This window comes from Chiloscyllium plagiosum, chromosome 1 (assembly GCF_004010195.1).
Source record: "Chiloscyllium plagiosum isolate BGI_BamShark_2017 chromosome 1, ASM401019v2, whole genome shotgun sequence".
NCBI lineage: Eukaryota > Metazoa > Chordata > Chondrichthyes > Orectolobiformes > Hemiscylliidae > Chiloscyllium > Chiloscyllium plagiosum.
The window spans coordinates 2,672,296-2,683,406 of record NC_057710.1 but is presented as its reverse complement, the minus strand read 5'-3'; positions in this window follow the sequence as shown (position 1 = coordinate 2,683,406).

Below are 11,111 nucleotides of genomic sequence, written 5' to 3'. Positions count from 1 at the left end.
GCTGACTGTGCAGATTCACTGCTGACTGTGCAGATTCACTGCTGACTGTGCAGATTCACTGTTGACCGTGCAGATTCACTGTTGACTGCACAGATTCACCGTTGACTGTACAGTTTCACTGCTGACTGTGTAGATTCACTGCTGACTGTGCAGATTCACTGTTGACCGTGCAGATTCACTGTTGACTGCACAGATTCACCGTTGACTGTACAGTTTCACTGCTGACTGTGTAGATTCACTGCTGACTGTGCAGATTCACTGTTGACTGTGCAGATTCACTGCCGACCATGCAGATTCACTGTTCACTGTACAGATTCACTGCTGACTGTGCAGATTCACTGCTGACTGTGCAGATTCACTGTTCACTGTACAGATTCACCGTTGACTGTACAGTTTCACTGCTGACTGTGTAGATTCACTGCTGACTGTGCAGATTCACTGTTGACTTTACAGATTCACTGCTGACTGTGCAGATTCACCGTTGACTGTGCAGATTCACTGCTGACTGTGTAGATTCACTGCTGACTGTGCACATTCACTGTTGACTTTACAGATTCACTGCTGACTGTGCAGATTCACTGTTGACTGTGCAGATTCAGCGCTGACTGTACAGATTCACTGTTGGCTGTACAGATTCCATGTTGACTGTGCAGATTCACTGCTAACTATGCAGATTCACTGCTGACTGTGCAGATTCACTGTTAACTATACAGATTCACTGCTGACTGTGCAGATTCACTGTTGACTGTGCAGATTCAGCGCTGACTGTACAGATTCACTGTTGGCTGTACAGATTCCATGTTGACTGTGCTGATTCACTGCTAACTGTGCAGATCCACTTTTGACTGTACAGATTCACTGCTGACTGTACAGATTCACTGCTGACTGTGCAGATTCACTGCTAACTGTCGAGATTCACTGTTGGCTGTGCAGATTCACCGCTGACTCTGCAGATCCACTGCTAACTGTCGAGATTCACTGTTGGCTGTGCAGATTCACCGTTGACTCTGCAGATTCACTGTTGGCTGTACAGATTCCATGTTGACTGTGCAGATTCACTGCTGACTGTGCAGATTCACTTTTGACTGTACAGATTCACTGCTGACTGTGCAGATTCTCTGCTAACTGTGTAGATTCACTGTCGGCTGTACAGATTCACCGCTGACTGTGCAGATTCACTGTTGACTGTACAGATTCAATGTTGACTGTGCAGATTCACCGCTGACTGTGCAGATTCATTGTTGACTACACAGTTTTTTTGCTGACTGTGCAGATTCACTATTGACTGTACAGATTCACTGCTGACTGTGCGGATTCACTGCTGACTGTGCAGATTCACTGTTGACTGTGCAGATTCACCGCTGACTGTGCAGATTCACCGCTGACTGTGCAGATTCACTGTTGACTACACAGATTCACTGCTGACTGTGCAGATTCACTGTTGACTGTACAGATTCACTGCTGACTGTGCGGATTCCCTGCTGACTGTGCAGATTCACTGTTGACTGTACAGATTCATTGTTGACTGTGCAGATTCACTGCTGACTGTTCAGATTCACTGTTGACCGTGAAGATTCACTATTGACTGTACAGTTTCACTGCTGACTGTGTAGATTCACTGCTGACTGTGCACATTCACTGTTGACTTTACAGATTCACCGCTGACTGTACAGATTCACTGTTGACTGTACAGATTCACCGCTGACTGTACAGATTCCATGTTGACTGTGCAGATTCACTGCTAACTGTGTAGATTCACTGCTGATTGTGCAGATTCACTGTTAACTATACAGATTCACTGCTGACTGTATAGATTCACTGCTGACTGTGCAGATTCACTGTTGACTGTGCAGATGCACTGCTAACTGTGTAGATTCACTGTTGACTGTGCAGATTCACCGCTGACTATGCAGATTCACTGTTGACTACACAGTTTCATTGCTGCCTGTGCAGATTTTCTGTTGGCTGTGAAGATTCACCGCTGACTGTGCAGATTCGCTGTTGACTACACAGTTTCATTGCTGACTGTGATATTCATTGTTGGCAGAACAGATTCCCTGCTGACTCTGCAGATTCACTGTTGATTGTGCACATTCACTGCAGACTGTGCACATTCACTGCAGACTGTACAGATTCACTTCTGACTGTGCAGATTCACTGTTGACTGTGCAGATTCACCGCTGACTGTACAGATTCACTGGTGACTGTACAGATTCACTGCAGACTGTACAGATTCACTGGTGACTGTACAGATTCACTGCTGACTGTGCAGATTCACTATTGACTGTACAGATTCACTGTTGACTGTACAGATTCACTGCTGATTGTGCACATTCACTGCAGACTGTACAGATTCACTTCTGACTGTGCAGATTCACTGTTGACTGTACAGATTCACTGCTGACTGTGCAGATTCACCGCTGACTGTACAGATTCACTGCTGACTGTGCAGATTCACCGTTGACTGCACAGATTCACTGTTGACTGTACAGATTCACTGCTGACTGTGCAGATTCACTGTTGACTGTACAGATTCACTGCTGACTGTGCAGATTCACTGTGGACCGTGCAGATTCACTGCTGACTGTGCAGATTCACTATTGACTGTGCAGATTCACCGCTGACTGTACAGATTCACTGTTGACTGTACAGATCCACTGTTGACCATGCAGATTCACTATTGACTGTCCAGATTCACTGTTGACTGTACAGACCACTGCTGACTGTGTAGATTCACTGCTGACTGTGCAGATTCACTTTTGACTGTGCAGATTCACTGTTGACTGTACAGATTCACTGTTGACTGTACAGATTCACTGCTGACTGTACAGATTCACTGTTGGCTGTGCAGATTCAATGTTGACTGTGCAGATTCACTGCTGACTGTGCAGATTCACCGCTGACTGCACACTTTCACTGTTGACTGTGCAGATTCACTGTTGACTGTGCAGATTCACTGCTGACTGTACAGATTCATTGCTGACTGTGCAGATTCAATGTTGACTGTGCAGATTCACTGCTGACTGTGCAGATTCACTGCTGACTATGCGATTCACTGCTGACTGTGCAGATTCAATGTTGACTGTGCAGATTCACTGCTGACTGTGCAGATTCACCGCTGACTGCGCACTTTCACTGTTGACTGTGCAGATTCACTGTTGACTGTGCAGATTCACTGCTGACTGTACATATTCACTACTGACTGTGCAGATTCAATGTTGACTGTGCAGATTCACTGCTGACTGTGCAGATTCACTGTTGACTGTGCAGATTCACTGTTGACTGTGCAGATTCACTGCTGACTGTACAGATTCACTGTTGAGTGTGCAGATTCACTGCTGACTGTGCTGATTCACTGTTGACTGTGCAGTTTCACTGTTGACTGTGCAGAGTCAATGATGACTATGCAGATTCACTGTTGACTACACAGTTTCATTGCTGACTGTGCAGATTTTCTTTTGGCTGTAAAGATTCACCGCTGACTGTGCAGATTCACTGTTGACTACACAGTTTCATTGCTGACTGTGATATTCATTGTTGGCAGTACAGATTCCCTGCTGATGGTGCAGATTCACTGTTGACTGTGCACATTCACTGCTGACTGTGCACATTCACTGCTGACTGTACAGATTCACTGCTGACTGTGCAGATTCACTGGTGACTGTGCAGACTCACTGCTGACTGTGCAAATTCACTTCTGACTGCGCAGATTCACTGCTGACTGTACAGATTCACTGTTGAGTGTGCAGATTCACTGTTGAGTGTGCAGATTCACTGTTGACTGTGCATATTCACTGTTGACTGTGCAGAGTCACTGCTGACTGTGCAGATTCACTGTTGAGTGTGCAGATTCACTGCTGACTATGCGATTCACTGTTGACTGTGCAGATTCACTTTTGACTGTGCAGATTCCCCGCTGACTGTGCAGATTCACTGCTAACTGTGCAGATTCACTGTTGACTGTGCAGATTCACTGCTGACTGTGCAGATTCACTGTTGACTGTGCAGATTCCCCGCTGACTGTGCAGATTCACTGTTGACTGTACAGATTCACTGCTGACTGTACAGATTCACTGCTAACTGTACAGATTCACTGCTAACTGTGCAGATTCACTGTTGACTGTGCAGATTCACTGCTGACTGTGCAGATTCACTGTTGACTGTGCAGATTCCCCGCTGACTGTGCAGATTCACTGTTGACTGTACAGATTCACTGCTGACTGTACAGATTCACTGCTAACTGTACAGATTCACTGCTAACTGTGCAGATTCACTGTTGACTGTGCAGATTCACTGCTGACTGTGCAGATTCACTGTTGACTGTGCAGATTCACTGCTGACTGTGCAGATTCACTGTTCCTAACCTTAAGAGAATTTGTCAAATAAGATTTCCCTTTCACAAAATCATATTACTCTATTTAATTGTGTTAAAGTATCTAAGTGGACTCCAGCATTCTCTTAATGATTAACATTGTGCTATTTGCCCTATAGTTACCTGCTTTCCCACCCTTCTTGAATGTTTTTGAATCAACTGTTACCTTCCCAGAGTCCCATGGGGTCTGGAGGATTTGGACTAAGATTATCTCTGCAGCCACTTTCTTTAAACCCCGTAGATGCTGGCCAGTGAGTCCTGGCGGTGTGTCTGCCCATTGTCCCATTAGTTTGTTTGAATACTTTGTCTATTGTGATAGAGACTGCTGCAGTGCTGGTGGATACACAAGACAACCTGGATCTAGTTTAGGAGAAGGATGAATGCTCCAACAGGATACCATCTCTTTAACAAAAGCTGACACTCACAGGGCCACTACTCAATCCGACTGCCACTGCAACACAGGACGACCCTGTGCTTGGCTCAGACCAAAGGATGATGTGCACCTTAACATTGCAAAAAGGGAACAGCAAGTGGAGCTTTTGGTCCTGCACTCATCACAATGTGGAAGCTATGAGAAAAAGATGCACCACTTAATGCAACATCAGGAAAGTGTGTTAATTGGTTGGATCACATTCGCCTGGAGATGCAGCAAGAACAGTTAACTGAACACTCGAATCAGGTTATGATTGATCAGGGGATTTCAGCAGAAGTCTCCATCACCTCATTTGTGCTCATGGGAAAGGTGCAATGTAGGTATGAATCCCTTTTGCCAAGGTTCTGTGTATTAACATTCACAGCTTTGAGCACAATCAAATACGTTGCACTGTGAGCCTTAATGATGGCCTTAACCTGGTTTCTTTGTAACTGTTAGCAGAGTCTGGATTACATATTTGAATACTTAGAGACCCCCCTTCCCTGCATCTCTCTCTTTCTGAACACAGCCCCGCTAGTTGAATGAGGCACAGCACGTCACGTTGATGGGGGACAGTCTTTCTGGGGTATAATTCATTGCCCTGGCTCACCAGGCCATGCTTCGGATATTATTGATACGGAGATCAGTAACTTCAGACTAATCTCTAACTCATTTTGTTTCTTTGTCATTGGTTGTTTCAGTTTTTCTCTTGCTCATCTTGTAGTTAACAATGCATCAGCTCCAGGCGTGTCATCTGCTTCTTGACACATCACCATAAGACTATAAGAAATAGGAGGGAGGAGGCCATTTGGCCTCTCACACTTGTTCTGTCATTCAGTAGGGTCAGGGCTGGTCTGACATAACTTAGGACCACTTTCCTGCCTTTTCCCTGTGACCTCGATTCCCCCACTGATCAAGAATCTTATCTGTCTCAGTCGTAAATATACACAAGGATTCTGCCCTCCCTACAGCTCTCTCTGTGGCAAAGAGTTCCAAAGATTCTCAACCCTCTGGGAGAAGAAATTCCTCCTCAAGGCAGAGTTAAATTGGCCCCTTATTCTGAGATGATGCCCTCTGGCCCTAGACTCTCTCCCGTCAGGGGAATAATCTTCTAAGCATTTACCCTGTCAAGCCTCTGAACAATCATCTATTTTCTCATGTTTTTAAACCCTGATGGGTGGACTCCCAATCAGTTTAGCCTTTGCTTGTAATTCCTCTATGCCAGGGAACATCCTAGTGAACCTGCTCTGAACTTTCTTCAATGAAATAATATCTCTCCTTAAATGAGGGAACCAAAACTGCTCACAGTATTCCAGATGTGGTCTTACCAGCATTTCGTACTATTGCAGTAAGACTTCCCTCCTCTTTACTACCATCGCCCTGAAATAAAGGTCAGCATTCCATTAAACTTCCTGATTAGCTGCTGTACCTATGTGCTAGCTTTCTGTGCTTCAGTCATGGGTACCCAAGTCCCTTTGTGTTGCAACTTTCTGCAGTTTCACTCATTTTAAATAATATTCTGTTGTTTTGTTCTTCCTTGCACCTTCGCATTTTTCCACATTATAACTTTCCCTAAATTTTTGCCCACTTGTGTAACCTATCAGTGTACAGAACGTAGAGCAATACAACACAGCAACAGGCCCTTTGGCCCACGATGTTGTGCTGAACATAATGCCAAACTAATCTCTTTACTCTGCCCTCGGTCCATATCCCTCCATTCCTTGTATATTCATTGTCTTATCTAAAGATTCCTTATATGCTCCTATCACATCTGCTTCCACCACTACCCTGGCATCACATTCCATATTAGAACATAGAACATAGAACATAGAAGAATACAGCGCAGTACAGGCCCTTGGGCCCTCGATGTTGCGCCGATCCAAGCCCACCTAAACTACACTAACCCACTATCCTCCATATACCTATCCAATGCCCTCTTAAATGCCCATAAAGAGGGAGAGTCCACCACTGTCACTGGCAGGGCATTCCATGAACTAACGACTCGCTGAGTGAAGAACCTACCCCTAACATCAGTCCTATATCTACCCCCCCTTAATTTAAAGCTATGCCCCCTTGTAATACCCGACTCAATACGCGGGAAAAGGTTCATACTGTCGACCCTATCTAACCCCCTAATCATCTTGTACACCTCAATCAAGTCACCCCTAAACCTTCTTTTCTCCAGAGAAGACAGCCCCAAGTGCCTCAGTCTTTCCTCATACGATTTTCCTTCCATACCAGGCAACATCCTGGTAAACCTCCTCTGCACCCGTTCCAATGCCTCCACATCCTTCCTATAGTATGGCGACCAAAACTGCACACAATATTCCAGATGCGGCCGTACCAGAGTCTTATACAACTGCATCATGACCTCAGGACTCCGGAACTCAATTCCTCTACCAATAAAAGCCAATATTCCTACCACTCTCTGTGTAAAAACCGTTTGAGCTTTCCCCTTCTCACCTCAGTGCATGCCCCCTGGTATTAGATGTTTTAACTCTGGGAAAAAGCATCAAACCTATCTGTGCCACTGCTCATTTTATAGACTTCTATCAAGTCTCCCCCTCAGTCTCTGCTGCTCCAGAGAAAACACCCCCAGTTTTTCTAGCTTCTCCTGATAGCTCATTTCTTCTGATCCAGGCTGTGTCCTGGTAAGCCTCTTCTGCACGCTCTCCAAATCCTCCACATCCTTCCTGTAACGTGGCAACCAGAATTTAACATAATACTCTAAGTGTGGTCTAACCAAAGTCTTATGAAGCGGCAACATAACATCTTCCAATTAAACCTGTTGGACTATAACCTGGTGTTGTGTGATTTTTAACTTTGTACACCCCAGTCCAACACCGGCATCTCCGAATCATCCTGATTTTTGTACTCAATTCCCCGCCCAGCATCCAATGGGGGAGGTGATGTCCTAGTGGTATTATCACTGGATTTTTAATCCAGAGATCCAGCTATTGTTCTGGGGACCTGGGTTCAATTCCTGTCATGGCAGACAGTGGAATTTAAGTTCAATAAAAAGAAATTGAATTAAAAGTCTGATGCTGACCATGAATCCATTGTCAATTGTTGGAAAACCCAACTGGTTCACTAATGTCCTTCAGGGAAGGACATCTTTAACTGGTCTGTCCTTCATGTGACTCAACCAACAGCAATGTGGTTGCCTCTTAAATGCCCTCTGGGCAATTAGGGATGGATGATAAATGCTGACTAGCCAGCAACACCCTCATGCCATGACTGAATAAACGAACAAAAGGTAAGCATGCTATATACCTTCTTTACCACCTTATCTATTTGTATAGCCACTTACAGGGAGCTGTGGACTTGAACCCCAAGATCTCTCTGCACATCAGAGTCCTGCCATTAACTGTATAGTTTTCCTTCACATTTGATCTCCCAAAGTGCAATGCCTCACACCTACCTGGATTAAACTCCATCTGCCACTTCTCTGCTCATATCTGCAACTGATCAATATCCTGCTGTAACTTTTGACAACCTTCACACTGCAGCACCCAAGAACAACAAAAAGCAGAAGAACAATATCTGTACAACGTTTTCAAGAAAAACGGTTACTCAATAATCACAATCTGCCGATTCCTCAGAAACAAACCCAAACAAGCAGACACAACGCAACTGAAATCTATCGCCACATTACCTTACATCAAAGACATATCAGAAATGACTTCCAGACTACTCAGACCCCTTGGCATCATGGTAGCCCACAAACTTACCAACACACTTAAACAGCAGCTGATGAACCTGAAGAATCCATTAGATACCACCAGCAAAACTAACGTCATTTGCAAGACGTCACGCAAGAACTGTAAAAACCACTACATCGGATGCACTAGCAGGAAACTTGCCACCAGGATACATGAACACCAACTGGCCACCACAAGACACGACCCACTATCACTAGTTTCTATACATACAGACACAGAAGGACACCACATTAACTGGGACAGCACATACATCATAGGACAGGCAAAATAAAGACACACATAAGAATTCTTCGAGGCATGGCATTCTAACCAGAACTCCGTCAATAAGCGCATCAATTTAGATCCTATCTACCTTCTCTTGAAACAAAGAACCAGAAATGATATCACCCACCTTAAGAAACCAAGAACTATAAATAGAGAAGCAGGACATACCACCAGCTCTTCACCAGACTCTCACTGATTATGTTTCTGAGCATGGTGGCGAAATGTCTGAAAACAAACCTTCAATCTCAGTGAGCTAGTTTACATACTAATCTTCTGCACTATCCACAACTCTGCCAAACTTTGTGTCATCTGCAAACGTACTAACCCATGCAAATACATTTTCATCTAAGTCATTTATATTTATCACAAACAGCAGAGGATCCCTGCGGAACACCACTAGTCACTGACCTCCAGCCTGAATAACACCCTTCCACCACTACCCTCTACCTTCTATAGGCAAGATTAGATTAGATTCCCAACAGTATGAAAACAGCCTTCTGAAGAATAACCCACCCAGATCCATTCCCCTACCCTATATTTACCTCTGACTAATGCTAACACTATGGGCAATTTGGCATAGCCAATTCACCTGACCTGCACACCTTTGGACTGTGGGAGGAAACCGGAGCACCCGGAGGAAACCCACGCAGACACGGGGAGAATGTGGAAAATCCATACAGTCGCCTGAGGCGGGAATCAGACCCGGGTCCCTGGTGCTGTGAGACAACAATGCTAACCATTGAACCACCGTGCAACCCCAATTCTGAAAGTCAATTCTGAATCCACACATAGAATTCTGAATCATGTCACTGTGGATCCCATGTATCTTAATCTTCTGGATGAACTTACAGCGAGGAACCTTGTTGAAAGCCTTACTAAGCTCTATGTAGATAACATCTATTGGTCTACCCTCATCGATCATTTCATCACTTTCTCAAAAAGTCCTGCATAAAGGCACGCTGACTGTCCTTAATTAGGCCATTCTTTTCACATTGTGGGTAAATCCTATCCCTAGAGAATGATTGTGAGATAGTGACTGAGTGTGAGTGAGAGACTGAATGTGAGATAATGACTGAGTGTGAGTGAGAGACTGAGTGTGTGAGAGACTGAGTGACTGAGTGTGAGATAATGACTGTGAGATATTAACTGAGTGTGAGTGACAGAGTTAGTGTAAGTGAGAGACTGAGTGACAGACTGAGTGTGTGAGTGAGTCTGAGTGAGAGACTGAGTGACTGAGAAACAGTGAGTGACTGAGTGTGAGACAGTGACTGCGTGAGATAGTGACTGAGTGTGTGACAGACTGAGTGAGTGAGAGACTGAGTGATTGAATGTGAGATAGCGACTGCATGAGTGACTGAGTGTGAGATAGTGACTGAGTGTGAGAGACTGAATGTGAGTGAGAGACTGAATGTGAGTGAGACTGAATGTGAAATAGTGACTGAGTGTGAGAGACTGTGTGAGATAGTGACTGAGTGTGAGTGAGAGACTGACTGTGAGACAGTGACTGAGTGTGAGAGACTGAGTGTGAGATAGTGACTGAGTGTGAGATATTGACTGAGTGTGAGTGACTGAGTGTGAGAGACTGAGTGTGAGATAGTGACTGAGCGTGAGAGACTGAGTTAGTGACTGAGTGTGAGTGAGAGACTGAGTGTGAGATAGTGACTGAGTGTGAGAGACTGAGTGTGAGATAGTGACTGAGTGTGAGTGAAAGACTGAGTGTGAGATAGTGACTGAGTGTGAGTGAAAGACTGAGTGTGAGATAGTGACTGAGTGTGAGTGAAAGACTGAGTGTGAGATAGTGACTGAGTGTGAGTGAAAGACTGAGTGTGAGATAGTGACTGAGTGTGAGTGAAAGACTGAGTGTGAGATAGTGACTGAGTGTGAGTGAAAGACTGAGTGTGAGATAGTGACTGAGTGTGAGTGAAAGACTGAGTGTGAGATAGTGACTGAGTGTGAGTGAAAGACTGAGTGTGAGATAGTGACTGAGTGTGAGTGAAAGACTGAGTGTGAGATAGTGACTGAGTGTGAGTGAAAGACTGAGTGTGAGATAGTGACTGAGTGTGAGTGAAAGACTGAGTGTGAGATAGTGACTGAGTGTGAGTGAAAGACTGAGTGTGAGATAGTGACTGAGTGTGAGTGAAAGACTGAGTGTGAGATAGTGACTGAGTGTGAGTGAAAGACTGAGTGTGAGATAGTGACTGAGTGTGAGTGAAAGACTGAGTGTGAGATAGTGACTGAGTGTGAGTGAAAGACTGAGTGTGAGATAGTGACTGAGTGTGAGTGAGAGACTGAGTGCAAGATAGTGACTGAGTGTGAGAGATTGAGTGTGAGATAGTTACTG